Source organism: Accipiter gentilis, chromosome 6, assembly GCF_929443795.1.
Source record: "Accipiter gentilis chromosome 6, bAccGen1.1, whole genome shotgun sequence".
Classification (NCBI taxonomy): domain Eukaryota; kingdom Metazoa; phylum Chordata; class Aves; order Accipitriformes; family Accipitridae; genus Astur; species Astur gentilis.
This window is the reverse complement of record NC_064885.1, coordinates 21,096,263-21,123,621: the sequence shown is the minus strand read 5'-3', so window position 1 is coordinate 21,123,621 and position 27,359 is coordinate 21,096,263. Positions and strand designations below refer to the sequence as shown.

The 27,359-nt window shown below is 40.3% G+C and overlaps 1 long non-coding RNA gene across 1 annotated transcript; it reads right to left on the bottom strand.

Moving 5' to 3' along the window:
* Positions 1-10,257: 10,257 nt before the first annotated feature.
* On the bottom strand, positions 10,258-15,328 carry LOC126039906 (uncharacterized). The gene is made up of 3 exons (XR_007506425.1): positions 15,263-15,328; positions 12,854-13,001; positions 10,258-10,354 (listed from the first exon to the last, which is right to left on the bottom strand). It is a non-coding gene; the product is annotated as an uncharacterized LOC126039906 (long non-coding RNA).
* Between the last annotated feature and the right edge of the window lie 12,031 nt (positions 15,329-27,359).

The window sequence follows — 27,359 nt, the reverse complement described above, 5'->3', positions numbered from 1 at the left end:
CACTGGAACAGGATGCCCAGAGAGGTGGTAGATGCTCCATCCCTGGAAACATTCAAGGTCAGGTTGGACGGAGCTCTGAGCAACCTGATCGAGTTGAAGATGTCCCTGCTCATTGCAGGGCAGTTGGACTAGGTAACTCTTGAAGGTCCCTTTCAACCCAAACTATTACATGATTCTATGTCTAGCTCTGCCTCATTTGTGCCTTTTTTTTATTTTTAGATTTCTTCAAATGGGAAACAAGTGGGGCTTTTCTTGAGATAAGGGGAAAGGCCAGCATGCTGAAAAGAAGATGAAATCCTATACCTTTGGGTATAGGGATATATCTCTCCCTTTGGGGGAGAATTCCAAGCCAGGCTAGCATAAGAAGTTGCAATATATACTGCTGGACAGTGGAAAAGACCCCTTAGGATCCTTATAGCCATCCAAGATTTGGGGCCAGACTCATCTTGCTGTATCCCACACTCAGAGAAGAGAGATGACAACAGTAATCAGAACAGTGATTCAAAGTCTCTTACTCAGCCTTATTAAATCCAACTGTATGAAATTCAGTCATCTGTCCTGCCAGCTTTTCATATTATTTTCCTTCACTTTCACATTAAAACAAAACAATCTAGGGTGCAAACAGATTAATTTTTAAGTGTTATCCAGCAAAGATACTGTGTCAACTGGAAAACAGTGATTTCACAAACCATCTATTTATGGGTTATCACTATTTAGCTCCTATTGCTGAATTATACTGTGTGATTTGGAGGATGGCATCTATCAGTCCCATCTGGTCTTCAACTTTTTTCTGTCACAGGAACCAGGAGCTACAGAAATCCTCGACAATTATCAAAAGGAACATGAGGCATGTGTTACTTAGTGATATAAAAATAAAGGCATCTATTTCTGGGTTTGTTATAGCTCCAGAGACTATTTCATGGCTAAGGACCTTCATTCTGATTTCTAACCTGAGTACATTTTCTGCATCAAATTTCACTTGCATTGTCTCAGAGTATAAGAATTTTTCTGGCCCAGTTCTAAAAGAAGGAAAATTTCCATTGTGTTCTATAGGTGTTCGGGTTCCAGTAGGACTAGCAACAGGGATCCATTTCCCTGCCTTAAAGAATGAGAATTTCATAGTCAGCTCCAATGCAGTCCCTCAGATCTGGTGGTGACTAGGATCCTTACGGATGACTTTAGCCTCTTCAGGCTGTGCAATTTAAGCTCTCAAATACTCCACCGTTCTACCCAGACCTAGATTTATTATATGAGTAGCTGTTAGAGCTCAGCATTCCCATCTCTCTGGTAACACATTTCTTATCTCATCATTATGTAAAAGCATTAAATAATGAATAACATGATATAAAAATCAAGTTTTAACATTATAAATAAAGAAAATCATACTAGTGAAAGACCAGCAGGTATAAGGATTTAAAGGAAAGGCAGAGCGCCAGGTAGGATTTCATAGTGAGTGAAACAAGGGATGCAAAAATATTTCCTAACATAACCTAAAAGCAGATCTGAATCTGAGACACCAATCATTCATCACAGCAAAATAAATTTTCTTCCATCCCACCTGCCAGACATCATACAGCTCATATTTCTGCGTGTAGCATACTCCTCTTCCTCTAGTGTTTAGCTAACCAGAAGGCCTAAGGAAATACCCTATTCCTAGGGACCCGTTTCATTCAAAGTATTTTGACACAACACAGTGAAAAGCAGCAAATGAATGCCTGATCTCACATTAAGTGGAACTCTGTTCTCTACCACCAGCTGTTCAGAGAGAAAAATTCTTCCTGGCATAGCACAGGTGGCACATACAAAGTGCAAATTAAAGCCAGGGCTTCTACACAGTGACCTGTATCCCTGACCTGTGCCCAAGAAAGTGATGAGATAGGATGGAAGGACAGGCAAGAACAGGGCAACAGAGCAAGTGTGAGCAGCAGGGTGTACTGCAATGGCCACACAGGCTGTAAACAGCACCCAGACTCTAATTTGGAAGTGAGTTTCCCTTCTGAACACATAACCTGTTTGAGTGAAATTCAGTTAACCTTTGAAAAACTAAATGCTGTAGTTTTTGACTTACTACCTGTAAGAGACGTGTATATTAAACTACACAGCTTATTGTTAATATTTATTATTAGTCTAAAAAGCAAAAGCTGTACAGATAGCTCTGTGCAGTCAATACTAATGAAAACCAATCAATATCCGAACAAATAACAGCTTCTGGTTTCAGTTGTACCAGGACAACTTCATACAGATGATATTACACAAGATTCATGCTGACATCAGAAACATGAAAGATCAGATTTGCTGACATATTTCAATGGCCTGAGCCACTCTGGCAATGCAAATCAGCCATAAACCCCAATTAGCTCAGTGAATAGCAAGGGCACTGGCTCCTCCGTATCAAAGGAGCAAAGCTGCAACAATATACTGGTGCCACAGAGAACATGAACTTCCTCCACTGTATTATGGAACTGAAAACAACATGCAGCGAATGTGACATTTGCCACATTTTTTGTGTTTCATTTTTTGGAGTACAACTGAAACATTTCTTGTATTTTCCAGTGTGGGCTGCTCACTTTTGTAGGCCATCTCATGTATTTGTGAGACTGTCTTGTTAGCTTCTTTATCTCCTCTTCTGTATCAGATGGAATTTAGTCTCAGAGCACAACTCTCAGGGAGAGAGATGTAGGCATATTGATGTGTAAGAGAAATCAAGAAAAATACATATTTTCAAAATATGTCATGGCAAATATCTTAACAAAGGTCCCAAAAGACCTCAATCTTAAACTCTTATGTGCAGAAGACAAAATATTTTACAGATGTGAAGTCCTTCCTCCTTATGTGCAATGAGCAGTAATATTCGTTCCCATGGATCAGAGTAGACCAGAGAGTATTACTTTCTACTTTAGAGAAAGAACTGGTTCTAATAATACCTACAAAACTTAGAATGGAGAAATGTAACTAAACATGGTAATTTACTTAGAATTAAAATAAGTAATTTTTACATCTATCTTTGTAGGAATCTATTATCTTTAAATATTCCTGGTATTTTAATTTCATATATATTATTAAAAAGCAGAGGTCAGCATATGACAGCCTTTCATACATTTGGGGTCATTTCTCAGGATAATCTGAATGTTTTCAGTGAGAAATAACTTGAACAAAACATTATGTTGTGAAGAAATTCTGACTTAAAAATCCTGCAATAGACCTCGAGCATAATTAGACTTTGCCCCTTCATCTCTTGTAGTAGTTGTTCTACATAGGTCCTCAGCTGTGTTTATCACAGCTGTTACAGCAGATTGCTGAGGGATGGCCTTTGAAATACCTTGCAAAAGCTTTAAGACTAAAGCACAAGATCTTCAGTTGAATCTAATATCAGACACAATGCCAATACAGCACTGGGAACTCTGCTGTGTGCATTTTCCTTAATTCAGCAGCTGATCCCAGCTTGTTGAGCTAATTGTTTTCATGCAGGTTTCGTAACAGCCAAACATTCAGCAAGATGCAACAGTAAAACACAAATGGTAAAACTGGGGTATTTGCAACTGAAAATGACTGGATGCACAGGAAAGAGGTGGAAACAATTTCCTTAAGTGATGCACCTTGTTAAAATGTTTTGGATACCTGTATTTGTAAATGTCAGCGAGAATCTGGATGAACAAAGAAGGAAAATGAGCATATTCCAGCTTTCCAGATTCAGAGAGGAAAATTACATTAATCAGCTCAAGAAGGGAAGAGACAACTATATCACCATCCCTTACAGCAGGACTGTGCCACTTATGACAACTCTTTGTTATGGGATCTTTTCAGTGTCAACTGTATATGAAGTTGTTAGCAGAATGGTCATGCACATTTACTAGAAGCACAACATATTATTTGTCTGTTGAAATTTATGATATGGGGAGAAGTACATTTGTAACTTGTGCAAGAAAACTTCTGGCGATAGCAGATTGAGGGAGAAATGGTAAAAGACCACACATCAAATAAAAAACACAGTACCTATAAGTATGGTGGTATCTAAAGAGCTTTCTCTATTTTCAGGGCAGATTAAACTTGTCCTCTCACTTTACCACCCTTTTCCATATTGTTACCATTGTATATACAATAAGACCAGCTCTGGCACTTACACTGAACTACACGAGTATCTACGTGAAATGCAAATCTATGACAAAAAAAATGGGATCATTATGTTTGTCCTGCTCGCTTAGGGAACAGTAGTTTTACCTAACTTGAATATCACATAATTCCACATGCAAACACTAGAACTGGATCAAGGAACAGCACATAAATGACCCATATGGGACTTTATGGGCAAAGCTCCACAGAAGCTAACTCAGCAACCCACAACAGGAAGGTTATCTGTGTGTTTTTCTATTTTGTGTTGAATTGGAGGCCAAACACCATATACAACAATCACCTGTGTTTCTCATTAATTCAGTCTTCTCTCTGAAGCAGCTTATTATTGTTCTGTTCTCCAGTGCATGAAGTCTAGCTTTTCCCTACTTCATATTTTCTTTAGTTATGGGCTTTTTGTAACAATTGTATGGATTTCTTATTAGTGGTGCCAATGTTTCATTTAAAATATTGCTAAAGAGAATTCTATTCTAAGTGTATCAAAATCAAACTATACAGTACTTTCCATGCTAATCCAGTAAGTGTATCTGAGGAGCAAATGATCACTCACTGGACCTTCTGTATAAGCTGCACTACTGGCACAATTTCAATGCTAACAAGGATTTAACTGATGCGTAATTTTAACAAAGACATATATTCCATTACAGACTCTACAAAGAGGCATTCATAATATTTGTGGTTTTTTGGTGGGTTTCCTTTCTTTTTCACTTGCAGATACATGAACCAAATTACATTTTTTAGACAATTCAGTCTGGTAGCCAGTATATAAAGTTGCAGAAAGGTACATGTGTAGAAAGTAGCTACCAATAAACTTAGTCCTATAAATGATATAGACCAAGATTTATTGCCTGTTATTACTGCTAAAAGGAATGACATGACTCCGTTATTCTTTAATGTGTTACATATTTTGCTTCTGCATTTGCCAGTCAAAAACTATTTTAACCATTCCTTTAGCAAGAGGGGGCAGCCATGTTTTAAAATAGCAGCATTATATTTTCTTAGATTCCCTCTTGCTTCTAAGCCCATGCTGACATAGACTTTTTTACAGATGGGATTAAAAAAAAAATCTTTCTTCTCGATTACTGTAAGAAATTCTCATTAGGTTGTTCAAAAATATTGTTTACTAAATAAATACCTCAGAGGAAAGTGTGAAAAAAAATAATATTTTTTTACTGACACTGGTGGCCTCAGAATGTTATCCTCACACAAAGAAGTCCATTACTTGATAGCTATAGGACTTCTGCATTGCTCAGAGAGTTGGCCTGAGACTCAAATTTAGATTTCTATTATTTCACAGATTTCCTATTTGACCTTGGCCAAATCATACAAACCCAGACCTTCAAAAGTTATCCAGATGCTATAGATTTTAGGGTTATCTACCCAGACAGTTTTAAGAATCTGTATCCATTTTTGCCTCTCTAAAATGTAGACAGTAGCCAATATGGATGTTAAGCTAATAAATATTTTAAAGATCATCAGTTCCTCTGTAACAAGTGCCAATGACTGATAGGAGGAAAGGTTACCTAAGCTTTTTGAAGCATCTCTTTAGAAGATTTCTTATTCTAACTCAAGGGCAAATTAATTTCTTGAATAAAGCACTACCACTGTCACTACCCTCACTGAATTGCAAGTCTTGGCAAAAGAAAATACCCTTCCTACTACTGTTTTGATTCAAAGTATTCATGTTTAAAGGAAGCCAAATTAGTAGGAAATGTGAATTCAGTTCCATAAAGCAATTTCAGAGATAACAAGCACCTGCAATCCTCACTGCAGAAAACTTTATAAGAGAAGCCCTTTATTGCCAAGCTCGCAATTCAGCATTACTATGTATGGACTCAGGAAACTCTGGAGGAGAATAAATGTTAATTATGTTTCCTTTAACCTAACCTTCCTTTAATATACCTGTTTCTAGGAATATCATATCCATAGCTGGTTGAACCATTCTTGGGTTAAGCAGCTTTATTTTAGATGTGAAAAGATTTAATTCAGGTATTACATATTCTTTCGTCTTCAATCCTGTTCACCTCGCTGTGCCATTTCTTGCAAATTGCAGAGAAATAGAGTATTCTAAATACGGCACTATTGAACTCACTCCATTTTTATGTCAACATACATTAAAGTTTTGGGGTTTCTTTTCCTTCCTCTTTACTACAGTTTTACTCTGATTTTCTTTCCTTTCTGAAAGAGGCTGGCCATTTCTGTTGTTGTTTGACTGCCTGTATTGTATACATAAACAAAAATCAGAGGTTCAAAACACAAATGTTTCAATGTTTTTGCATATGCAAGTAATATTTCCTCCAAAGAGACACTGCTCCTCTCATGCATAATTGCATTTTTTATTTTTAACTAGTCCTTTATTCAATGCCATGCTTTACCTTGAAGGTTCATAACTTTTATCTTGCAAAGAAATGTCATTGTTTCCACTGGGGTTTGCAGTATTAGATTCCAAAACACTGGTAGTCCTGCAGCTGGCACTGAAGTTGTTCACTTATGCAACTCTAAGGGCTCTGTGCTGATGTCCACTACCCCACTACTCCACTACCAACAAATACTACTACTGGAAGGAACACAGAGAAACTGAAAATAGGAAGGAATGAAATGCCAAATTTCAGCAGTACCTAAGGGATGCAGACTTACTGTATCTTCCACAAAAATCAAAACCTATTTTTTATACTCATGAGTCTCAAACAAAAATTTGCAGAAGAGTCTGGATAGGTCAGAAGAAAGAGATGAAGAACTGCTTCAGTACATGCTTTTCTTCTCTTTTTTTCTATAAATTAGCAGCATGAAGAAATGACACTACAGTAATGTTACATCACTCTACATTATGCAATCTTTGACCATGCAGGCACCAGATCCAGAGAGGCAGACGTGGCTCTCATGTAAAAGGGTTAGTCATGGAGAACCAACAAAGGATTGAAGCTCTGCTAAGGTAAAGATACTGCAGCCTGGAAAAGCTTAAGGAATGCTGGGACAAATGGAATTGCTGGTTTGGGGTTTTGTTTATTTGTATTACAGATTTCCAAGGGGGGGGGGGGCAAGCTAACTAGTCTCCTCTGCACATTATGAGCATTTTCAGCAGAGTTGTTGCTTCCTTTTCCCTTCTCTCCTTTTCTAGTTCAAGTAGCACTTAGGAAATACCTTTTAAAATGGGCTGAATTTCCTTCTGCTGCTGAAACAGCTACTAGTTTACACAAGCCTTAGCTTATAATTTTGACAAACTAAGTATGACAATCCTGATTTTTGTGTCTGTCTTGCTACATTAAAAACCCATATGTCATTATGTTTGCACGTTTGGAGGAGTTTTCTTATTATAAACATTTCATAGATTAGCATAAGCAGTCTTTGGAGGAACCAGTAAAATTGCACAGTAGAGCAGGAAGAAAGAGAGCCTGAAAAGAATAATACAGGTAATGCAGATAGGTGAAAACATAAAGATAAGTGAAAAGACTTGGACAAGTTGCAAGCAAAATGAGAGTTGAAGTAAGGAGGAGGAATAGTAGCCCCTAGTCATTGGAGCCACTATGTTAGAATATTGCACTGTTTAATCAGGGGACACTGAGATATATTTTCAGACTCTCTGGGTCTCCTGGAAACAAAGTTTTGTTCAGGGGCAGAACTCAAACAACCAGCTTCCCCAAGACCCAAACAGGTAATAAAAAACCATGCAGATTTCACATTAAGGTGGAGAGTAGTAACTGGTCACATCTTCCTCTCCCCTCTAAATAGAGGTACCAAAGCTAGGGCCAACATGATAGAATATCCACGAGAAAGATTTTTGAACAATATCTCTCTCCTGAATGGCTTCTAATATAAAAGACAATCATTGCCTGAAGTACAACTAGGCAGATGTGGACTTATTCTGAGGTTTATACCTGCAGCTACAAAAATATGAGAAAAAAATCATTGATGTAAAGGAGCCCCTCCTTTATACCAAGATAGTTTCATATTCCAGACAGTTCTCACCATACTCTGATCACATCATTAATCATAAAGGCCTCATAGCTGACAAAATACCCTCTTCTTTGGGAAGAGCAAAACAATACTGAAAGGTCAATAGAAGTAACAGCATGAATCATAATAGCAGGCAACTACATCTGCTGAGGTATCATCAAGGTACTCAAAAAATGGCATCAGAAGTTGCTTGATCAATGACTGGAGCAGAAGGATAAATGCACTCATCAGTGAAAGCCTAGCTGACTGACAGTTATAGCAAATGCCTTGACTACAGGTGCTTGAAGTTCATTACTATTAATGGTGAGTTCCCACTTGGAGGCCTCAGTTACAGAATCCCCAGTGGAACAAATGGTTAGCAACAAAGATATTTCTTCTCAGAGCTTTGATAGAACATTGATGCATTTGGGGTTATGATTTAATGGTGCGTTATATGTTGAGGATTTGGACTGGTAGTTTTAACTACAGTAATTTGCTAAGTTTTTGTTAAAATCTTTTGTTAAAGTCTACTCCATTTGAGTTAACTTCAAGAAGTTATCACAAGATAACATGCTATTTCAGATAGCTATTTTAAACAGCTAAGGATGACTTAAGTATTTCACATCATGAAGAGAAACATGATGCACCAGCTTTTACACACTCATGGAATGTTCTCTTTGTGTGCTTTACTGCAGTAAAAGCTCCCACCCACGTTATCAGCTTGGAGATGCATTTAAACATCTTATACAGAAATGGAGAAATATTATCCCACCTCTTTTGCAAATTTTCCTTCTGTTCTTACATGTCAAGTAACTCAGCTAAGAATTTTTTGCACATAACCATATAAATCATTCCGGTCTTCAGAGTCTTGCACAAAACAACAATCATGCAGTGAGGGTTAGCATGTTTACAGGAATATCCTAATGAACTACAGATTGCAGAATGTTGCGGTAGAGACGGACACAACAAGTAATAGATCATGCAAAATGGCTACTTTATTGTTCTAACACACCTTTTTATCCCCTTCTTCAGAGTATGTGTTAGTATATGATTGGCTTATTTAGTAACTAACAATTCATGATTGGTGAGTCTGTCAGGACGGTTCTTCTTATCACTATCTTGTTTTCGTACTGGTCTTCTCGGATCTTTCCAGACTTCTCAAGGATATACTACAAGCTGCTCAAGGTCACACTGTTCTTGAACTGTCAGGAATTCTGTACTCATTGCATCCCCCGACAATTCCCCCTTTTTGTATTTGTGCTAAAAATATCATCCCGGCTGCCCTCTGCAGGGCCCTTTGCAGAAGGCCGAAAAGACAGGGCAACATTAGGAGCATAGTTATCACAATCAAGATCACTACCCCCACAGTCTTGAGCAGAGATATCAACCATCCAGACAATCCCCAACCCTCAAATATCTTTGTCCTTGTGCTAAAAGCAAGAAATCAATTGCAGCTCTATTTTATAGCGTAGCATGTCTGACACTATCAATGTCTAGCAGTAAATCTGATAATACTACACCAGTCTGTATTCAGGGACCCCAGAATTTGTGATTCCTGGGGTGGCAATGAGGGTTAATGCCCGATCCATGAAAACCAGGCATTCCCATCCATTGAGTCCATGACCTGCTGCACAGGGGTCTCCATCAATAAGTTCTTAAACTTTGTTGATGTCAGTGTAACCCCCTATTAAACCTGTGAAAAAGGGATTGCTTGGTATTGCTGTACTAAGGTATAAGCAATCTTGTCCAGTCACATCAGCCAGGGTCATCCAGATGTTTTGTTTGGTTTGCGGTGGTATCCATGACTACGTCCATCCGAGGACTGTGAGGTAGATGAACCATCTGTACATTCTTGTGCTGTCTTGCTCCGCAAATTCAGCCCAGAAATCGGTAGGTGCCAGCTTTATGTGGGCGTCCCCAACGGAGGCAACAATGGCCTTGCTGTACACCAGTCCGATGCTCTTCGGAAAATCCCGGTATTTATACATTTGTAGAGGAACGGATTTCAGCACACGTGGCCAGCGGGTGCCAAAAATCCGCCTCACTTGCAACCTATGACGCATGCGCTCGCTGGCCAGGCACGCCTCATGAGTCATAGTCATCCTGTCTATTGCAATGTTCATGGACTTTGTGATGCGGTTGCAATGCACAGAAAATCTTGGCCTGTTATATTGGTCAGGGTGACCTACACTTAATTTTTGGTTGAGGTGGTATTCATATTGCCGCACCCTCTGGGATGTTCCAGATGATGATGGTCGTACAAATCAAGCGGGAGTCCATTGTGGGCCTGTATCTGTAGAAACACAAGCATAACCTTGCCCCCAGGTTAATAGCTCACGTGGTCCACTCCACTGACCAGTAACTAAATCTTTAACATGTACTTTGATGCCTCTTTGTAAATTCTGTGTTGAAAAAAGAGAAGTGTTGAAAAAAGGAGGTAGAGAAGAATTATCCCCATAATAGAGAAAGCTAAGAACATAAACTACGTTATCTAAACATGCCTGTGGTGGTTCCCCAATCATTCCCCCTTTTGTTTTTGAAGCTGCTGCTTCAGTGTGCCATGTGCACGCAGCTCTACTATTTGTGGAGAACCATTTTGATACACTACTTTGCTGTTCCAGTTGTTGTTTTCATACCATACTACTGCTGCTTTACCTGTTTTCCAGAACCATCTGTGAAGACAGTAGGGCCTTTCACAGGTTCCGGCTGGCTTAAGCTTTTCTGACCAAATGGTATTTCTCGAGCAAATTTCAGGAGCGGGTGCGACAGTAGATGATATGAGATCTGTCCTTGAAAACCCGCCATAGCCACTTGCAGCTTGTAATTGTTTGCCAGACACCATTCAAAGTACCAATTTTGAACAGGTAAAACAATAGTAGCTGGATCACGTCCTGTTAGTTCTACACATCGTTTTCTGGCTTTTATGATTACATCAGCAAGAAGTTCAAACGAGCCAAGAGCAGTTTTTCATGGCCAGAAATGACAAAAACATCCATTCTAAAATATGTAATGGGTCATCCCACTCAGAATTCCACTGCACCAAAGCACCAAATGGCACAGTTTTGTCAATTAGTACAAAGAATTGTACCAATTGAGACAGATCAATTTGAGAAACAAATTTCTTGTGTATACACTGTTCCACCCTGTGAATTACATTTAACGCTTCCTTATTCAATATTCTGGGTTCTGTTGGATCATTGGAATTTTTTAATAAGTCCAATAGAGGTTGTAACTGCGAATTGGTCAGTCCAAGATAGGGCCTGATCCAGTTCAAGGATCCCATTAATTTCTGTACATCACTGAGTGTCTTAACTGCAAGGTTAAGTTTCATAGGTTGGGGCACAACCTGCTTATTTGTAATTGTCATTCCCAAATATTTCCAGGGTGCTATTTTTTGCTCTTTTTCAGGGGCAATAACTAACTCATATTGTTGTAGCAAATTCGTGGCCAAATTTCTCATGCCATTCAACTGCTCCTTGTTGTCTGATGCTAACAGAATGTCATCCATATAGTGATAACTATAACTAGTAGGGAATTTTTCCCTTACAGGTGACGGAGCTTGTGCAACAAACGATTGACAAGCGGTTGGTGAATTTTTCATGCCCTACGGCAGAACTCTCCATTGATATCTTTTTGCCGGTTCTGCATGATTGATAGAAGGCACAGAGAATGCAAAAAACTTTTTTTTTTTTTTTGTCTTGGGAAGCTAATGGAATTGTAAAAAAACCCAATCCTTAAGGTCCATGACAATGAGTTCCCAATCTTGAGGGATCATGGCAGGTGAAGGCATGCCTGTTGCAGAGCCCCCATCGTGGCCATGACAGCATTGACTTGCCACAGGTCATGCAAAAATCGCCATTTTCCTGATTTCTTTTTTTTCACAACACTGGAGTATTCCACGGACTGTGAGATGGTTCAATGTGTCCGGCAGCTAGTTGTTCTGCTACCAATTCTTGCAGGGCTGTTGGAGCGGCAGAGGAATGCACGTAAGTCGACCCAATATGAGTGATAGAAGTGATTCAACTTTATTTGCACGGATAGCTCATATTTATACAGTTTGCGATAATTATGCCTACTAGTCCTAATATGATTGGTACATTGCTAATGTTTATTCATTACTAAAACACACCCACTTGTGGTTGGCAGCTACGCGTGTTCAGTAACTTTCTCATGAGAACTTCTTCAAAAGTTACTTGTGAAGTTATGCCAAGGTCACACCGTCCCTGTCTTTCTCCTGATAACAGTGAGACCAGCTGTTGTTTTTCTCCCAGTATCAGTAAAGCCAGCTATTTTCGGCCAAGGCCTAGTCTTGCTGCTCAAACTGACATTCTTTCACACAGAACTCTGCTCGCACAACTTTTCCATAGACCCATGTCCTTTTTCATCAAGCTAATTCCCAACACAGGGCCTTTAATTTTTTCAATTGGTAGAGGCCACTGATCCACCCACACAGGGTTATTTGGTAACCAAGTTAAAACAAGCATGGGTTGTCTAACACCCTGCAGCACAGTGGCCCCTGTCAAAAATCTGTGATAATTCTCACCCCCCACTGCGACAAGCAATCCCTCCCCCATAAATTGAGGGGAGCTGCCATCACATATGGTTTAATAACTGCCTGTTGGCCCTCAGGATTGGTAATCAGAACTGGAGTGGCTGCTGTCTTTGCACGTGTGGATCCTTCCAGCCCCACTACTCCCATACCAGCCTCCTCTGTTGGCCAGGTAGGCAGCTACAGATAATCGGCAATAATAGTCACATCAGCTCCGGTGTCCAGGAGCCCTGCAAGCCTTACTGTAGTCGGAGATCTTCCGTGATTTGACAGCGTGCACGTCATATGTGGTCAGGATGATGAGACAGTCTGAGACCAGCAGACCTGAAGGGGTCCCATGGAGCCGAAGCCTCCATTGCATCGCAGTCGCTGTTCTGCTTTTGAAATAGAACTCGAAAAAGGAACAAGTTGAGCAATGTGAGTACCTTTAGGGATTGTTACTGGTGGGTAGGGGGTCAAAATCATCGCGCAAATTTGACCTGTAAAAGCAGCATCAATAACTCCCACATGCACAATTATTCCATTTAACGTGCTACCTGATCTTTCCAGTAGCAATGCACTCGGTCCCCGTCCTATAGGACCCCTTGCATTAAGAGGGACCTTAACAATGTCTTTCGTGACTAGAGTTACTGTGTCGGCAGTGGATACATCCAACCCTGCTGAGCCAGCTGTCGCAGCTGACAATTGTTCACAGAGAGGAATTGGCTGGCTGTCGGGAGGGGATTTGTTCTCCTCGCACGCCCTCTCGCACTCGTTTTGTGGTTTTCCTGTAGCGGCTGTCCATTAGCATGAAATTTGGAATGACATTGTTTTGCAAAATGTCCTAATTTTCCACATTTCTTGCAAGTAATCTCCGGTGAGTGGTGCACCAGTTGTTTACCTGGTGATGTTTTGTGTGGAGAAGTTACCATGATGTGCCCTTCACTGCCACACCCAAAGCACTTTCCAGAATTTCTCATAGCATTGGCTAGGGTGGCCACCGTGTGTTCCAGTGTCCCAACTTTAGAACATGCAGCTACCATGTCGGGAACAGAAGGATCTCCTGGTAAAGCCCATATGATCTTTTGACAGTCGTCATTAGCATTATCTTTTGCCAACTGTTTGCATAACATTTGTCTTAAGACCTCATCTTCTACCTGTTTTTCTAGGGCAGCAGATATTTTTTCTACAAACTGTAAAAAGGGTTCTGTGGGGCCTTGGCAGATAGTGATGTATTTTTGCTTTGGAGCTGCCATATCCATGGTTCGCTTTATTGCCATAAGGCCTATATTTTGGGCTTGTTTGAGAGCCATCGGAGGCCACGTAGCCTACAGCTGAGGGTTACTATACTGCCCTTCACCAAGCAAAGCATCCTCTCCAAGGCCTAATCTCAGGTCACCCTGTGGCAGTCATGAATTATGCAGCGCTGCCGCGTGTGCCATCTGCCTCCAGGTGGATTGAAATACTTGCAATTTTACAGGCTGAAACAGCACTTGTGCTAGATGCATAATATCATATGGACACAGCAGATCTGTGCTAATTATATGAATAAGTTGCATTACCTCAGGAGAATTGATTCCAAATTTTTGTACTTTATTCTGCAAATCCTGCACTACTCTCCAGCCTATGGGATTGTGCTCATCGTGCTGGTTTGTGCCTGCAGCAGCTTTGAAAACAGGAAATGTAACAGGAGCCTCTGCTGTGTTATCTAGAGGCTTTAGAAATGCTGGTGTTAGAGAGCACGGGCTGAGGCGTTCTACTAGATCCCCGTTGCCAGAGTCGGCAGCACATCTTCTAACTCCCTCCCAAAATTGATCAGGGGATCTTGGGACTACAGTTATTGTGGATGGAGGGAGAGTCCATGGCAGGGGTTCTTTCGGTATGGTTTTATCTGTGAGCTGCAAAGATCACATAGTGTCAATTAGAGCTTTTTCTGCCTCAGTTTCATTTTGGCTCTCACTTTCCATTCAGCCCTCATATTCAGTTTGACTCTCACCGTCCTCTTGGCCCTCAATTTCATTACGGCCTGCACTTTCCGGCTCAGTGTTAGTCACCGCATTTTTCTCCTTGGGGGGTGGGGGGGGTGGGGGGGGGGTAGGGGGGGGTCGGGGGGGGTGCTGATGGAGTCACCCCTTCCGCTGCCGCACCAGTAGGTGAGGAGGGCCCCTCAACACCCACTAAAGTAATTAATGGCAGAGGAGGAGGAGGTGAATAAGGGTATGATCTGATTTTGCTCATGAGGGGTTTTTTGCCCGCAACTGCTGATATTGCAGCATCGGCCGCAGCTGTTACTTGAGCAGAAACTTTTTCATTGATAACATTTTCTGATTTCTCATCTTTCTTTTGCTGATCTTTCACATCACATTCTGCTTTCCATTCCTTCAGGGTCTCACGTAATAGACGCCATACGATCGCCAACTTACAGAGCTCTTTCTGTCCTTTAGAGATCTCAAACGTTTCCAGCCCACTGCTTGCCATGCATCCACACTGAATGCAGTAACTGTTGTGGCTGTAAAGCCTTGCATCTTACACTGTATTAAAATCCTTTTCAGGCTTTGTTCTGGGGTTTTAACCCCTCTTCTTTTTAATAAGGCTTTCCAGGTAGACAAAATCATCTCCTTTTCTTTTGTTAATTGCTGCCCCATTCTAACAGTTTAGTCCCCGGTGGCTCACCTTATTAGGTGTCTAGGCTCAGGTCCGGACCAGGCAGATTCCACTGCTCTCAGCTTCACCGGGCTCCATCTCCGCAGCTTTTCTCGCTGCCGGTATACTCTTTCACAGCTCTCGTCGCCACTGGTACACTTCTCTCTAGTGCTGGATTTATTGCCGTTAGATGATCCGTTCGCTCAGGCGCATCGGGGTCACCATTTGTCGCGGTAGAGACGGACACGACAACTAATAGATCATGCAAAATGGCTACTTTATTGTTCTAACATACCTTTTTATCCCCTTCTTCAGAGTATGTGTTAGTATATGATTGGCTTAGTTAGTAACTAACAATTTATGATTGGTGAGTTTGTCAGGATGGTTCTTATCACTATCTTGTTTTCATACTGGTCTTCTCGGATCTTTCCAGACTTCTCAAGGATATACTACAAGCTGCTCAAGGTCACGCTGTTCTTGAACTGTCAGGAATTCCGTAGACTCATTGCATCCCCCGACAGCAGAATAAAGAACTAATTTTTGCATTCAAATTCTAGCAGAAATTTCTAGAAGAAAAAGTATCTCAGAAAGCAATGTATGGACAGTCTCCACTTCTGAACTTCTGCTTCTGAATTCCTCTACTTTCATACAGATAAATTAACTTGTACTTGTAATCTCATTAGCCGAGAAATTATTGCAGTATCTTACAGTTACACAGTTTCTGCTTTTTTCTTTTTGCTGGATATACCAACTTATACATATAAAGCCCTCCATCACCCATATTTCTTGTTTAATATACACAAAATGTCAGAAACAACTGAGTATCATCTCACATACTGTCCAGGTCTTTTTGCAAAATAAACTAACAGCAACCTGCTGAATCTCACAAAGGAGAGATTTTCCAATTTTTATTTAGGCATGCAAGCAACTATGATTACTTGTGCTGCAAAAAAAAACATCCGTAAGAAGTATTTTTGCAAGTCACAGATCATGAAATATATTTTTTTATAAACGATGAAAGTATATATAGTAATATGTCAATTAACTATACCCATTATTACATTTAATGCAACTGAGAACAGTTCTACTAAAACCCACTTGAAGTGATAAAGCCAGCCTGACACACCTCTTTGTTGATTTAAATTGTGCCTTTAAACATACTGCAGTAAATCTGCAGCTTGCCTAAAGTTAACCAAAAATATGCACTAGACAAATGAACAAATGTATTAATCATGGTATATAATTGCAGTGAAATAATAAACAGCCACAGCCTGAATAATGTTTATAGTTCATTGACAATGTCAACTGTCAACAGTCAATTATCAAAGGCTTTTTTTTTTTCCTAAATAAAATCTGTACTATAGATTTAGGAGAATGAACAATTCCTAAAGCCTCACACGGGTGACATTCATGAGATTTTCCTCATCATTCAGCAATAACTTATTCACTGTTTTCTTCATTTTATTCAACCAAATTGCTACAAGAACAGTTACCAGGACATTTACATTGTAACATTTACCTTCATGTGTGGTTCTCAAAAACATTGTTTTGCCACAAAATGGAACACTGAAAATTGCATAGATTATTTCTTGAGGACAATGAAAATAATATTGTTTACTGCTTTTTTTTTCTAGGTTTGTACACATAATAAGACTCTGAAAATCGCTCCTTGGGAGGGTACATGAAGTAAAGTGAGCCCATTCATTGTACAGCAGAAGCAATAACTCATTTCAATCCCATGTTAAGGTAATTTTGCCTGGATTTTTTAGAAATAGACTGGTTCTGTTCTATTCTGGGGCAAATCACGTACATTCTGAGCATGCCTTGATAACCACAGATTCCATTATATGTTTAATAATTGACTATTCAATAGAGCACTGATGCATTTTTGTCTGGAACTAATTCACTTTTGTGTATCAGCATGAATGTACAGTGAATTACAAATATGGTCTTGAAACATAAAGGCCATATGCTTTATTCATCTCAGGTTTTTTAAACTACATATTCATAACAGGCACTGTGTGGAAATTAACAGCATAACCTGTATACACTAGTATATTCACAAAGCTATTTATTAGAGCAATAATTCTTTGAAAAGCATCCTGAACCTCTAGCTGGAAAACAGCACCTTCTGTAAGAGCTCTGACCTCAAAAACGGAATTACTCATTGCTATATTCGCAGAGATGTGTGTGACATGGTATATTAACAAATAAAAACAGTAGTTAGAGTATTTAAAACATCAAGTTAAAAAAAAAAGCCACAGAGACTATTGCTATTACTCATATATACAAATATCTCTGTGGCAGAAAAGCAAGCAGAAGTCCCCACTGTTCCATGCAGACCTGTTACTCCATCATTGCCAACTCAGGAAAAAAAGAAAGAAAAAAAAAGTTTGTAACAAAGCGCTTATTCACAAATATAGGATGTTCCGTCTTACCAAAAAAAAACCATACAAAACCCCCCCCACATCTCCATCACCTCTATTCTCGCCCAACAATCCTAATCGAGGTCAATCACCCCAGTAGTTTCGAGCACAAACTTACTGATTTAGGCCACACAACCCCACTGAATTCAGTCAGTATTAGCTGAGAATGAAAAATAAGACTGACGAAAACAATGTTTAAAACTTTCAACAAATGACATTTAATCTCAAGGAGAAAGAGCATTAGTTTTTCTCTATTGGGAATAATTATCTTTTATCTGTACAGTAACCAAACTACTTTTTCATGTTTGGAAGCTGTATGTCTAAAAGTAAAGTTGGTCTATATTATGTCAGTCAAGCCAGCACCTTTAAGAGCAATAAATTCACATAAAAACTATTCATGTCACTTTGCCATAACTGCACTATTAGCCCAGTGGTGCCTTTGAATTCCTCCAACTATAACCAATGCCTAACGCTTCAGAAGTAAAACAGCAATGCCCTGAAGCAGGTATCAATTACTTTTATTCTGATCTGTGAAATCACAAACATTAGATTTACTAGCCAGTTATCCAGTTCTTGTAAGACACCTCCCTTCACCCAAACAGAGCGACAGGTCAGTGATATCCTATGGATGATTAGGGACTATAGGAAGTCTTACTGATTTCACTTATTCCAAATTTGTCTTCACTTTCACCCTGGGTTGCTTCTGGTCACTGGTGTAGAGAAAGATTAAGTAGTAATTAGTAAACCCTTCATAGTTTTGATTCCATCAGTAAAGTCTGGTGAAAGCTTGCTGCTATCTAATAATTTTATCTCTTACACTATCTTATTACATATACAGGCTGACATGAATCATGTTATAATATACAGTAAACAAATTATAACATTCAATTCAGCATTTTCAGATATTTCAGTTACAGAATGTGCTATTACTTCATCATTATTATTATTAGCAAGTGTTTATTTGCAGGTAACTCCGTAGTATGCTACCATTTCAAACATCTCATGGTGAGCTTACCTTAATTCTTGCTGTCTTCCCAGCCATCCATCCCAATTCTTTGCTTTTAACCTCTTAACATGTTCACTTCAAACCATAACAAACTTTCTTCCCTTACTTTGTGGCTATTTACTTTTCCTCAGAGGGTTTAAGGAATGCTTTAGACTGCAAAGTACCCCTTAGTTTGCAAAATGACAAAGGGTACTGCAAACATTTTTATCCAACAATATGCAGCCGTATCTTGAAAGGCATTTAATTAAACCAGATCACAGTTTTGCTAAAGCTACAATAGAAACCACTATGATGATTACTCTCCAAAGTTCTTAAGCAAGTGCACTGTTTCAAAAGCCCCATTCAAAGGGGCATACAATCACAGCAATAACTCACACTTACAAGTTCAAGGTATACCCAACCTGCTACACTTGTTAAATTCTATTTTAGCGATACCTACAGGTAGCCTGTTCAGTTGGAGAAACTACCTTTCACTGTTGTTATCACACCAACAAAATAAAGCTTCTGGGTTCCATTAAATAAGTGCTGTTTGTCATCCATCTGTGGCTGCTGATGAGCAAGGTAATTCCTTCACATACATGGAAAGGATTTAAAGTCTTGTCAGCTGCAAGCTGTTGGCTCAGCTGTATCAGTGGGGCCACTGCAAGTACCCCATTATCTTTTAGGCCTGGAACAAACAAAACAAGACAAAACACTGAAAAGACCCAGGATTTTTAGGAATCTACATTCATTGACTTCTAACACATTTGTGATATCTAAATTTCATTTCCCTGAGGACTGATGGTTTGACTATGCGGTATCCAAGTGTAAAACAACTTCATTCTTGATTGGATGCTTGTCTGATTGTATCTCATCTGTAACTGCTGCACCCCTTAACAGGAAAAGTCAATTTAGCAATTTTCTGAAGCAAACAGTAACTTACAAGATGTGGACTCAATACACAATCCAGTTAAAGTGTTGGGAATATCCTCAATGATTTTTCTAGATGTTTAATGTTTATAAGATGTTTATAAGATTAATGTGTTGTACTTAAGAATATTTCTACTCTTTCACACAAAGGTTGAGAATACCTTTGAGAAGTACCATTGATTCCCAGTGATTTATTTTACTTCCTGTTTATTTAACAAAATATGTTCTTTACCTGTTTATATGGCGTTACATTCCTGATATGTTCCACTTTCACTCCTGTATTTCTGTTTTTGTTGGGACTGTGATTACAAATGCATGGGCAACAAAGACACTGAACATTAAGGTCTTAACTACATAATCTGTTTTTCCTTGATTTTTCTTCAGGACAATTAATATTAATTTATAACACAGAAAACTGTGGGGTTTTTGTGTTTGCACATAACTCTGTTAAGTTGCTACTGCATTTAGCAAAATATAACTAGGAAAAACGATAAAAGGAAAAATGCTTTCAACTGAAGACTTTGGGAGATAATGCAGGTTCTGCATTAGCTGGAAAATTACTGACATATCATTGCGTAAGGGATGCTGTTTTCTAAGTGGATACTTCACCTTTTAAAGGGCTTATTACAATGTTGGCTATGCTCTGTACCATTACACAGCGATTCTGTCTTTCATCAACAGTGGCAAGCAACAACACTGCTCTAAGACCCTAGAGACATTTCAGCTGCTGATGGCTTTTAAGTAGTGAAAATAAACCAGCAGTTTCTCATTCATGAGTTATTTTATGCTCTTCATAGTTGGCTCTCTTGGTTCTCTGCATGCAGTCTAAATAAGCTGTCAAATGCCCCACCCAGGACTAAAATGAAAATGCACTCAGAAATATGTGGGAAATGAAGATAGCTATTAAAACATTCATATCTTTAATGAAAAATAGACCAAGCTCTACTTATCATAGTTTTCTGTCTCTTTTTAATATGCATATATTGTCAATTGTTAGCTCATCATAGTCAGCTACTCTATTTTGCAGTAATAACTAACAATGACAGTTCCACAAGATTTTATGGCTCTCCTGAAGGAAAAAATCTTGACACAGCAGTAATGAAAAGAAAAAAAACCCCTTAGGTCTGCTTTTCACAGAGCGTCATATAAAATATTCTTCTCTGCAAGGGTTTATTTCACTAGTGATCTCTGCAGGAAGAACAGACCTACAGATGAAGTTAGGCACTACTGTCAGACTCTGAATTGCCTGTGTACAGACAAGCCAATTAGCAACTAGCAATAAGTCATCAGGTGCAACTGAAAGGAATATGCAATCTGGCTTTTCCTTTCTCAAGAGGCGCTTATCTTCTCATCTATTGCAGCTATAACTTGAAACTCCTCTGCAGTTGCCATCTGGCATGTTAAGTGTGGATCTGGGCCTAAACGAGAAACAATAAAGATGGATGAAAGCCTTGATGCTTTGCACTGCACAATACTGCTTTGTAAAAGATCCTTTATATTAAATTATACTGAAATCAAGATTTTGAGCATTGTATTTATGTCTCATCATATAATTTTAAAGTTTATATAAAACAGATTAAATAATCTTCTAGCCAAGTCATTAAAAACTAGACTGGTGAGGGCTGAGAGAGGGAAATACCCTAGCTGACAAAGGTAACAGAAACCAAGAAAGAGAACTATGTTTAAAAATGGGTAAAATGTGGTATCTACATCACATTTAATTTTGATGCTTTAAAGTACAATATTGCATGTTTTAAAAAAAGTGTACAAATATGACCAAAAATTTTATTTTTTTTTTTAAATTTTTTTTTTATTAAAACCATGTTGTGCATCAATAGTCCTTGAGAAGGATGGCAATATTAGCTACACAGGAAAGACAGGCATCTGAGTGACGTTAAGGGGCTGCAGCTGACCATTGCCTGAGTAATGCTTTCCACTGCCTGGTGAAATTGTACAGCTTTCTAAGAGCATGAGTACCATCACCACGTGTGCACAGAGGGAATTCTCTTGTGGGAAGAGTGACACTGCAATGCCTCCTCAAAACAGAAAAACCACACTACTGACCACGTTGTCCACAAAAATCCTGGTGTACTAACCGTAAGATCAGTTATGAGCGAGCAAAAACTCCCTCAATTTCCTTCTGACATGAGTGGGAGAGGAGAAGAAAAGGTGGTTACATGGGAAAAAAACCCTGTAACTATAGTTTGCTCCCAGATGACAGCAATAAACTTCAGCATTTCAGCAAATTCACTGTGGCTATGGCAGCAGGAATCAAAGTCTGGATTACCTCCATTACTTAGAGTGTGGAAATGATGAGCCTTTACAGCAATTCTTCTCAGATAAGCAATAATGAAATCCACATATTATACCCATTTTTCTGTGTTACACAACTCCATGTTACGGAGAAGCTATTCTAAAAATTGCAGAGCTTCCCAAAAATGACAGCTCTGCTTCACAACAAACCTTCAAGGTTTTGAAATTAGTCTTTGTTCTGTGTTCAAAGAACACAAAATCCTCTCAGTATCTTTGTAGAATGAAAATACCCAATTTTATGAAAACCCATATGCTTTCCAGTATTAGACTTGTTTTCTTTTCTCTCTGCCCTATCTGTGCAAGAGATCTGCAAGTACTATGCAGTCAAAACTTTATCAGAACAAATATACCACATATGATACATTTCAATTTTTGCTAGTGCTATCCTGTAACTATAAGTAATTTATTAAATTTATTCCAGTCATTAGAGGACTGTTCCCTGCACTTTAAACAGAATCTTAATGGCCAATGCTTTGTTGTTGCTCTCACGTATACCAGTGTAAAGTTAGAAAGGTTCTGTTCAGGCTAAGAAGGCAAAGAAGTAAGTTACTGTCATCTATGAGTATAGAAGCAAAGGTTTCTTTTCAATCCAATTTCATTCTTGGTAAACAGATGCAAAGTTTATACTGTATTCTCACTACAACCATTTTTACTCCTGGAGTTTCTGCTCTAGAGAGTCTGCTGACTTGGCCCTCCCCTGTACTGCTCTGCTCACAGCAGTGCTCCTGCTGCCTCCTTCTCTTGCGAGGCCACTGCCCCACGCAGCACAGGGACATCTGTCCAGCTGCATCAACACATGTCCAGCAAGTGCCAATGTTGGATTGCGTCACTGAGAGAAGTTTTAGTTCTGCTGGTCTACCCGTGTACCACAGTGGGGGGGGACATTACAGCACCTTTGCTGTACAGTAACTTTGCTGCACAGAAACATATTAAAGTACCAGTATTTTTTGTCTCGGTCCTTTCTGCATTAGAGCAGAGCCATACCAGGAAACCAGGAATGGTTTCCATTTGATAACAGTATTACTCCCACTTTCAGCTCAGCAGAACTGTTAAACCTCAAACTTCCAATGATGTAGAGGCTTTAGGTATAGGAAAGCTGACATTTGACAGAAATGACACTGGTTTCCAGTACAATTATTAAAAATACCCTTGGGTAAAATTCTGTAGATTACAGAGGAAGAATGCAGTAGCATGCTAACATCCATCAACAGATATCCCAAAGAGCTTAAGAATGAAAAGCAAGGTGCCAAATACTTTCATAAAATCCACTTGAAAAAAACACTGCTAAGTTTCTTATATTAAAAACGTGATTTTTAAATGACCTTGCAAAAAGTCCCTCAGACTGCATGTATGTTGGTTTTGTTACTGCAAAATAAAACCCTGCACAATTTTTTTAAGAGTCATTAAATTACCAAACATAACCCTAATGCTGAGATTTTATCAACCACTAATACCACTTACTATGCTGGAAAGATAATATAGAATGTTATCTGAAACATTATGCAAACAAAATGAGCTATTTCTTCTTCACTAACATTCAAAATACAAGCAAGTAAAATCAGTGACCAAAAGGAAAAGACAAAACAAATGGAAGACAATGCCTACCAAGATACAATTGATATATATTGAAAGAATTTTACAAACAGTGGAGGATTAAGGAGAGAGAGAGGGGAAAAACCTAAAACAATTTAAAATGCATGTGTGACAGACTCTCTAATAAAAGAGAGAAAGAAAGAAATGAACAAAACATTCCATTCTGTTCATTTGTGACAAAAAACTGCTTTGAGCATCATGGAGCCTAAAACAAGCGAGAAATTATTTATCTGCCTTTCAGTGTTCGTATTTTATCTTCTAGATAAGTCTTCCTTGCAGCCAAGTTAAAAAGTTTTATGATTGTTATTTGAGCCCTTTTAAGCTGGGAGTTTTTTTCTTAGCTTTCAAATAGAGCTTTGTATTCTGCGCTGTCTCTACCTCAGAGGAATATAGCACACTGGAGCCTGCTTTGCTTTGTTTCCATACTGCATTTTAGCATTTTGATTTCTACGGCTCACCTCAGTAATAACTAATTTGCTAATGTTTGCCTTTAATTCTAATAGCAATCAAGCAACTGAATGATTTTCATTTGCAGGAAGTTAACATTTTCTTGTCCACCCGTATTTGTAATATTTGATTTAATGTTCAAACTAACCGTAACTGCAGCATTTAAGTAATTTAAAAATAAAAGCTTGTGCATTTGCTTCATAGATTAAGTGGAGTGAATGATCGCCCCATTGTCCAAGCCAAGACTTCAAGCTAATGCTTTCCAATTCTGTTATGGAGGGTCAAGGTTAATGAACACTTCTCTCATGTTTCTCTTCTCCATCTCCTCCCAACAGAATTTTTTTCAGATCTGAACTACACATCAATAACGGCCAGATGCCAAGAACTAAAAGATTATGCTGACTTGCCATGCTGCCATTTTGGCAGATTTTACAATTACAAGGCCTAAATCTACAGCCTTGATACGCATAACTTATATAAGGCCCTGGGAGCTTTGTGTCTCAAGAACTGCAGCAAATGCCAAGTTTTTGTACAGCTACCGATTCATAGCATCTGGAACAACTTTGGCTTGGAATTTCATACTCATAGTTTTACAACTTGACATGGGTATTCTAATTTGCCTTTTACTTAATAGTAATAGAAGAGTAATAGAATAGTATTTTTGCTCCAAACTCCCGCTGGAACCAGCTCAGAATTGGAACCCATGAAAATAAGACTACTTATGATAAAGAGCAGAAGCTGGTCCAGTGATTGCCATTATCTTTAGGTAATTGTCAGAATGTTACATTATTTTGTAGTGGTAACTTTGTCTTAATTTAATTGCTGGAAGACAGGTTTTAATTAGTTCATCTTTCATAATCATCTTGGAATTTTCTGTGGTCATTCATTCTTCCCTTGCAGTGTGGCACCTCAGTGCTTCATCTCTTGCACACTCTCTTGTCTGATACTCACCTCTTCTCATATCATCTCTTTTACATCACTGCACTTCAGGCACAATTTGCAATTTCATCCACTTCAAGCGGGCTCAGTGGAGAACAGTTTAGGATCAGACCTACTGCTCCGTTTGTTTACCATGAGCAACTTATTCTAGATACAACTCAGTTTAAAAAAAAAAAAAACAAACATTTTATTTATTAAACAGTTTCTTAAAAACTCTAATTTGAAATGGAAAGCTTATGCTTAAAGGCAAGAAGCAAGAAATGCTTATTACTACAACTGTGATTCAGTTTACAACAAAAACGGTGAAGAACAGGACCTCAGCTAGCATAGAACAGTTCCCACTGAGATCAGTGGAACCACATTAATTTGTGTCAACCCACCCTTAGTTTTCAAGCTTGATGTACAAGATTTAATCTTTGGTTTTCTTTTTTGTAAATGAAGCACAATGTTTCCTTTTATAGGGAATCTTATTTATACCCCAAACACGTAACAGTAATTCAAAAGTCTACAAAAAGGAGGTTTGAATTCTAGTTAACTCCTTTTCAGAATAAGTTTTATATGTCTAGTTCTAGGGAACGGCGTTCGGAAGATCTCGCGATGTCACGGAAAGATGGAAGGTTAGTCGCAGCCCTATGACGTGCCTGTAATCCCTGTTAGTATAAAAGGAATTGACTGCGCAATAAAAGGCGGGAGTTGGCGCCCACACTGTGTGTGTTGTCTGTCTCTTTCCCTGGTCCGGGCCGACCAGTGAGCTAATCGCGCCACCTTGATAGGTAGCGAACGCTACATAGTGGTGACCCCGACGTGATCGGTCGCACAGGCGCCGATGGAACTTGCGCAGGTGGTTAAGGTATCGAAGGTATTGGCTGATGAGGTGGGTGCCCGAGGAACGGTTAGGAAGGGCCCACGGGCGAATGCATCCAATGGATGTTGCGCCGGGGAGGCACCGGCTCTCCTGGAGAAGTTTCAAGCCCCCCAAAATGGGGAGAGATGCGGGAGTCTTTGCTCCAGTCTGCGCTCGCGGGCGAGCGCGGAGCTGCCGAACGATTGCGAAGTTGGGGGAAGGTGGAGAAGGTGGCGGCGGCAGGACGGGAGGCGGGGGCGTGCTGGTTGGCGGCGCGAGCGACCATGTTTGCGGATGAAGCGCCGCCTCAGGACCAGCGGGAGATAGCGCCCTCGGGGACAGCGCGGCAGACGCAGACGCAGACGGAGTGGGCGGCCGGGGAGCGGGCTGCGCAGAGCGGTCCATCTCTGATTGAGGGCGCGGACGCGGCGGGTACGGCAGAGACGGAGGTTTTTCCTGTAGGGGCGGCACCAGCGGGGCCGGATGTGCCCCCTCCGAAGTATCCGTGGGAGGAGCGGCCACCCGCGGAGGGGATAACTGGGAGGCAGCGGGGGCTGGAGACTGTGGCAGAGGAGGGAACACCCCCACACCCCCCGCGGGGGAAATCAGGCGCCCTTGCCGGGAGAGCGGACTGAGCCTACTGCGCCTTTGCCTGCTGAGGAGCCTATGCCTGCTGAGCCGTCATCTGGCGCTTCCTCCCCCGCCCCCTCCCTCCTCCCCTCCCTTTCCGCCGCCCCCTCCGCCCACTTGCAGCGGCGCGTGTCAGCCGACCACGGAATGGCCGCCGCCAGCCGCGGCCGGCCCGCGGGCAGAGCCAGCCGCGCCCCCGCCGCCGCCCGTTAATCCATCCCGCCTCTCGGGGCCGGAGACGGTGAAACCAACCGCGCCCGCGATAGACGCGGAGCCGCCTGCGGTAGCCGCTGCAGACGAGAGGGAGAGGCATTGGAGGGGAGTAATAAAAAATGCCCTTGTGGACGGGACTATGCTCCAAGCATTCCCAGTTGTTGTACAAAATAATGGACAAAAAGATGGGAGGCGTTTCACTGGAAAGTCCTTGAAAAATTAAAGACTGCCGTGAGTCAGTACGGAATCCGCTTATTGATAAAGCCAGTAAGAAACCCACGGTCAAGTGTTTTAATTGTGGTAAACTTGGACACATCAAGAGCTAATGTGGAGTTTCTGCTAACAAAAAGACGGTGCAACAGTTGTAAGAAAGATAACCACACCACCCAAGAATGCAGGAAGAAGGGAAACTTTACACCGAGCGCGAAGGCCCCTCTCGCGACAACACAGATGCAAGGGGCTTGGCCTGCCAGCCCTCAGGCAGCCTCGCAACTACCAGATCCGCCACTGCAGGAAGCTCCGGAGTGGACGTGGAAACCGCAGTACACATTCAACATAAAGGGACCATTGGGGTTTGGGCTTAGTGCATTTTTAATGGGGCGATCTTCAACAGCTCTAAAAGGAATTCTGGTAGTCCCAGGGCTTATTGATGCGGATTATTGTGGGACTGTGAAAATTATGATTCATGTTTTAATCCCTCCTGTTTCTATTCCTCAAGGTACCAGAATAGCACAGTTAGTTCCATTCAGGTCGTGTGTTCCGAACCCAGGTGAAGTACAACGTGGAGATGGTGGAATCGGCTCTACA